The following is a 6,000-nucleotide window of genomic DNA, read 5'->3' as shown; positions in this document are numbered from 1 at the left end:
CAGTTGCCCTAAATGAAACCCCTGGCTATTGACCAACACATTTCCATTTACCCTCACTTTTGTTCTCCAAAATTTATTACCTGGTTTATTTGTATGCCATATTTGAAATAATACAGCCGTGCTTTGACACAAATCAGCATTTGTTGTTTCTCATTTTCTCTTTCAGCATTAGGGATGCAATACAGAGTTGGACACATTTACGCCATGACACCATGTTCTACAAAATACCTCAAATAAAGATAATCCTATTCCCCATCAGGAATCCCAAAATCATGCTGCCATTGGGCGACACACACCCATGTAAGTCTACTAAGGAGGAACCTCCCTCCCCAGCCCCCCCCCCTCTTCCCCTGCACTCTTCTCCACCCAGGCATTCCAAGGACAATGTTAGTTCATTGCTTAGACTGCAAGCAATCCCTTTCTGGTTAGTCGAGAGGGTGCGCTTGCAGTGCAGCGCACGAGACTGGAGCGAGGAGAAATAGACGAGAAGAATCATGAGAGGTTTTTCATGTTTGGCTATTTCCCGAGACCTCTCGACTATCCAGAAAGGAACTGCCTGCAGTCTATTAATTGCTGGGGACTACTTAGTGCCCTATTGGCCTTAAGGCATCCTGTTGGCTTTTGTCCAGGAGCATAATTTCGGGCTGAGGCCCTCAGTTTGGTTTCCTTCATTATCAGAACTCTCGGATTATGTAACAGTGAGTTTTTTAATGTGGTAGAGATGCTATCCCTGTACTCAATCCTCAACCTGTCCTGCATGTTTGGACCTGCTAGAATTAACAAAAACATTGGCTCTAGGAAATATCCACACTTCCCCCGTGCATGGAAGGTTATATTAGAAATTCCAAAGGGGAAGGGTTCTGTAAAGCTTAATTTTTAAAAGGAAAGTATGGAGCTAAAGTGGAATTTCCAGGGAGGAGGGGGCAAATAAATTATACAAAATCACCTTCTGTGGGGAGGGTATGGTAATGGATATTTACTGTTCAAGCTTACCCCACTAGATTCTATTAATGAATTGATTATTTGAAAATTTTGAACTGTTCAATTTTCAAGTAATCGATTTATTACTAGAATCTAGCGAGGTACGCTTCACCTGGTTCTATTGTAAACATGTTAAGCTTAAATTTGTTACCCACATAGTGACTTACAATACCTATCAAAACATCTGCATCTACATCACATCCACACTGTTACTTGGCAAATGCAGACTTGTCAACCTCAAAACACTGAAAATCTGGAGACTGGGGTATTAAAATCTGGAGATTGATTGACCGGCAGACAAACCAAGTAAGCACAGGTGCTAATCGAAAGAAAGTGCAATTTTGCAAGAGACTTGTAATGAAAACCTAATTTGGCACATGTCTTCTATATGGTCATGGACTGTGTTTCCAGCAAACAAACGGATTAACTTCTGTCGGGTTGTCTACTTACAATGGATTAAGCCAAGCCAAAAATGAAATTACAGAAGGAAATTGTATCTTTTCAGCTTGTGACTCTGTTTATCGTGACATTTTTGTGTCTCGTCGTCAGACCGTGAGACTGAACTGAAAACCGTGAGTCTGACGGTAAAGTCGTGAGACTTGAGTGACTGTCTGCAAAGGTTACTGATTTTTCCAACAACCAGATGCCCAGGTATTTCAAGCTCAACAACCGTACAACAACTTACCATCTCTTCCAGTTTATATATCAAAAATTTCTTTGTCTCGTTAATGATAGCATCCAATACAAAAACGCAATAACAAGATGCAGTTCTTGTTTCCATTTCTTTGTCACCATATTTTTGAAGTTTCGTCCACTACCTCGTTGTTACCACTGCTTTGTAGCCATGCCTTTTAAGGTTTGAGACTTTAAGAGCGGCTACACAGGGGACTCTCCGATTTTGCCAATTCTAGCAACTTTATTTTTGCGATGTTTTCACCTGTCGCGTCGCCAGTTCAAGGGTGACTACATCTGCGATTTTCATCGCGCGCTAGCGACGCGACAAAAACGCATCACCTCGTGCAAGCACAAAATTGCACGTGTTGCCCCGGCTTTACAGTGGTGACATGGCACTAATTGATCATAGCATAACTGGAAAATTATAGATCTCAAACCAATATTATATAGTCAAGGTGTACCTTCTAAGATTAGTCTGTGGGACCGCACTTCTTCTCCGGCTTTTGTTTCAGGTGAAAGAAAACGCGGAAAAAGGCGTCTTTTATCACAGGCTATCTAGGCTATCAACAGTATAGGAATTCTCAACTCCTTGCTCCTGTGACCTTTGATATCCTCAGTTTCTTGCTGAAATGGTTAACAGTTAAAGCTTTTTTCACAAGTGATTTACTACAGGAAGCTGATGTCATCCTCTGTACTTTCAGATCTAGGAGATGAGTTATGAGGGGCCGGGCCGCGCCCTTATTTTTTAGACCAAACCTGATTCCCGCGCGCACGACTGAGGAGACGAGATATTGGAGTTATTTCAGTTACGATATATTTCGCTCGTCTCTGAGTCGCTGAGATTTAAAAAAAAGTGGCGGATTCAGCAAGGACTCATTCAATAAAACTTCACATTTGCATTTAACAAGTTGGGCCAGTCAATTTTTAACAAGCGCATGTAAAAATTAGCCAGTTTAATAAGTCCAAAAGGGCGAGACAGTGTAACGGTCAAGATACCAAGTGTTAGTTACATAACATTAAGATAACAAGTATTCGTACATAATATTACGATGCATACAAATTTAAAATAAAGTGCGCGTGAACCTGAAACCAACGAAGGTCGAGGTGCCTTCAGGGAAAGCGTCAAATTAATGTTTGAAAGAGTCGTATTGTTTTTTAAAGTTTAAAATGTTTATTTGACAAGCTGCTGTATGCGAAGGGCCCAGAGTGAAAACTAGAAGTTTGAAATCTTTATTCAATTGCCTCTAGCCTGGCACTTAATAGAGCACCAACCATTGCTCAAAGAAATCTACAAAGACCCGACCCTCATATCTTACAAAAGAGGGCGGTCGATCAAAGAGTCAAATTATAAGAAAGGCTAAAACACACACTAGGGAGTCGTGCAGGCCTTTCACTCTTGTACACAGCAATAAACAGGGATACTGTATGAAAATGTTGAAATTTCAAAGGTGAGAGCAGAGGGGCTGAATGGGGTACGGATCCTTTTTAAAGCCAAAAAGCAAACTTTGAAAGGGTAAACAGGGCTGGGTAGGCTACTTGCCCACTTTCGATACATCAAAATTTCTAAAATTTAAAACCACATACCGAGAAAGACTGCGAAGATTGGATGTGATACTATAATTTTTTTAGCTAATGGCGTTTCATATCATGCCATGTTCTTACAGGCTATAGGCTTGATTTCCAGCCATACTTGGTGCCCACGTCCAAGCCGCTTTTACGTGCCTTGAAGCCCGTGGCCGCAATTTCTTTTATTGCGATTACAAACGAAGCGCAACTGAAAGCAGTTGATAAACCTTGGAGCAACGTTTCCTGAAAGAATTCTTCGCCACATGCAAAAACATCGGCGAATCTGAGGTAACACAACAAAAAGCAATCTGAAATGTACTATGAAATGTACTATAGGATAATTATGTCCCAAGCTCTTCAATTATAACGTGGAGTATGGGAACGCAATGGATTTGCTTTAATTCAAATAATTTGAATGCGCTTTCTCGGTAAAATTCACCTACCTTGATGCTACTATTGTTTTACTGTTTGCAAGCTCTTTAGACAGATTAACGAAACTTCTACAAGATATCTTAGCAGGGGATACCACATAAATGATAACTAGCCGCATCGGCCGAATGAAGGAGCTGACAAACAACAAGCTTACGCACTTATGTTGCTGAAGAGAGTTTGGTTTAGTTTGATGAAGATAATGTTACGGGGGTTTTGGCAATTTTGGCAAGAAATGTTCGCACAGAATTTATTAGTCATAGTATAATCAAATATATAGCTTGCGTTAGATTTCCACTAGTCGCCACGGGTAATTGTCCGTGAATCAACCATATTTAATCTTAAATAGGGAAAAAGGAGTTGGATCTTCTTGCAAATTATTTATTCGCTTTCGCTACATGAAGTTAGTTCGCTTTAAGATATTCACTGTTTCTTGTTCTCTGTAACTTTAGAAAACCAACGGAAGCAGAATGTAAACAACTTGTAGAGCTAAATTAGCATTTCTTTTGTCCCTTGAGGATTCGGAAGTATTGTACTAAACTTAAGCTAACAATCACTTTCTGTAGTTCATTAACTTAAAATTACTTTTTATTCGAGCTTGTTTCGGTTACTTTAGAAGTAGAGAGCTTCTACACGTTTAATTTAAAAAAAAACTAGCAAATTCAGCTGGCCTGTCATTTCCTAGTTGAATTGGTTCTCGTTAGTCGTGTTGATCTACTTAATGAAAAGTTCTTGTTATCTCCGGAAATATTCACTTGCAGCTGCTGTTAGCCGTAGGATTCATTAAGATTTTCTAAGTTGTAATTTAGAGTATTCAGAAAGGCGTTTGCCGCCGAAATTAGTTTTTCAAGCTGGACTCACAATCTAGAGTTCCGGGCGACAATTTTAATTTAGTTCTCTAGTTAAAAGTCCGCGGTTCCGCTCTTAATAATTTAGTTCGTTAGCTTACAAAGACGCTGTTCCGCTCTTAATCGTTTTTCATTTAGTTCTATTGACTCGCGTATAGCACCTTGTAAACAACAATTAATGTACAAGCACATATAAGCCCTTGTTGTACAATATTCTTTCGAATTACAAGTGAGTCAGAATAAAGCTCTGTTGGACCAAGTTCTCGTTTCCTTACTGAAGTTCTATCCAGTTCGTGGTTTGATCCCTGGTACCGCTTTGAGAAGTGACAGTCTCTCCCTGCGAGCGAGTGCTCCCCTTTGAGTGTAATTTCCCCCTGCGTTCCTGTTGAGCCTTCATTACAGTTCCGTGTATTTCCCGCGAAAGTTGGAAAATCTACTGTCACACTAGTGGAGAAAGTGGTTGCCGCGACTGGACGACTAAAGAAGCCATCTGAAGCACAACAAGAAGAACGAAGAAATCCAAGTCATGTAATTCCCCGGGAGTTCGACCGGTAGAAGACGACATTTTGTGAGTACAAAACAAAAGCATTTTCACTATCCGTCATATGAAGTCAGTGAAGAAAGTTTTGCGAAAAACATTGCCTAGATATAATTTAAGAAGTAATCCCGTATATCATTCAAGTTCGCCTAAGGTTAAAGTAAACAGTTCCGTTCAAGTTGATTTGTCGCAAGAGGAGATCAGTGCCTTGTTCGAAGAGTTGCCTTTTCAAGTATCCCCAAGTGACGACGAGTTACCCGAAGACAGCGCGTGTCCCAGTATATTGAATTACGGCACCGTACCACATCCTCGAAGCTCCACAGCCTTTTCCACGCTTGGTCAAGCTGACGTTACTACACGCGAACCCCTCGATATCAGCCTTGATTCAAGCAGCGAATCCTTGGTCTACCCAAGTGTACGAGAAACCGCAAGTCCAACGAGTCCGCCAGATTCGCCCGAATTTGATCCCGCAGATTTACAGTCCTTTGTATACAGAACACCCCAACAGGCCGGTCCGGCCCGCATCGCATTACAAGTAGAGGACATTTCCGATTTTGACGATTTAGAAGAACCAAGAGAGGGCGAGGAAAATCAGCAAAAGTCTACGCCTTCACATCCTCCCGTCATCAATTCACCCGCAGATTTGGTGAAACTAGTGCACCGCCGAGAATCAAGCGACAGAGATAACATTAGTGACGTCTCTCTCGAATCCCGTCTCAGTGAAGACGAATTTAGTAATAGTAGCGAAGATAATTTAGAAAATATGGATCCTGCATTTGCTCGACATATCCAGGATCAGATGGCCTCCATTCAAGCGCAATTACAACAACAGCAAATTCAACAAAACCGGACGAATCGAGCAATGGAACAAGCGCCGATCCCTGAGTCTGCCGCGACGCGGAGACCTGTTCCCTTTCACGGTTTTGATTCCGAAGATGTCAATAGATGGCTCGACAAAGTAGA

This window comes from Pavona decussata, unplaced genomic scaffold (genome assembly GCF_977016875.1).
Source record: "Pavona decussata unplaced genomic scaffold, jaPavDecu1.1 SCAFFOLD_238, whole genome shotgun sequence".
NCBI classification, from domain to species: Eukaryota; Metazoa; Cnidaria; class Anthozoa; order Scleractinia; family Agariciidae; genus Pavona; species Pavona decussata.
This window is presented reverse-complemented; position numbering follows the sequence as displayed.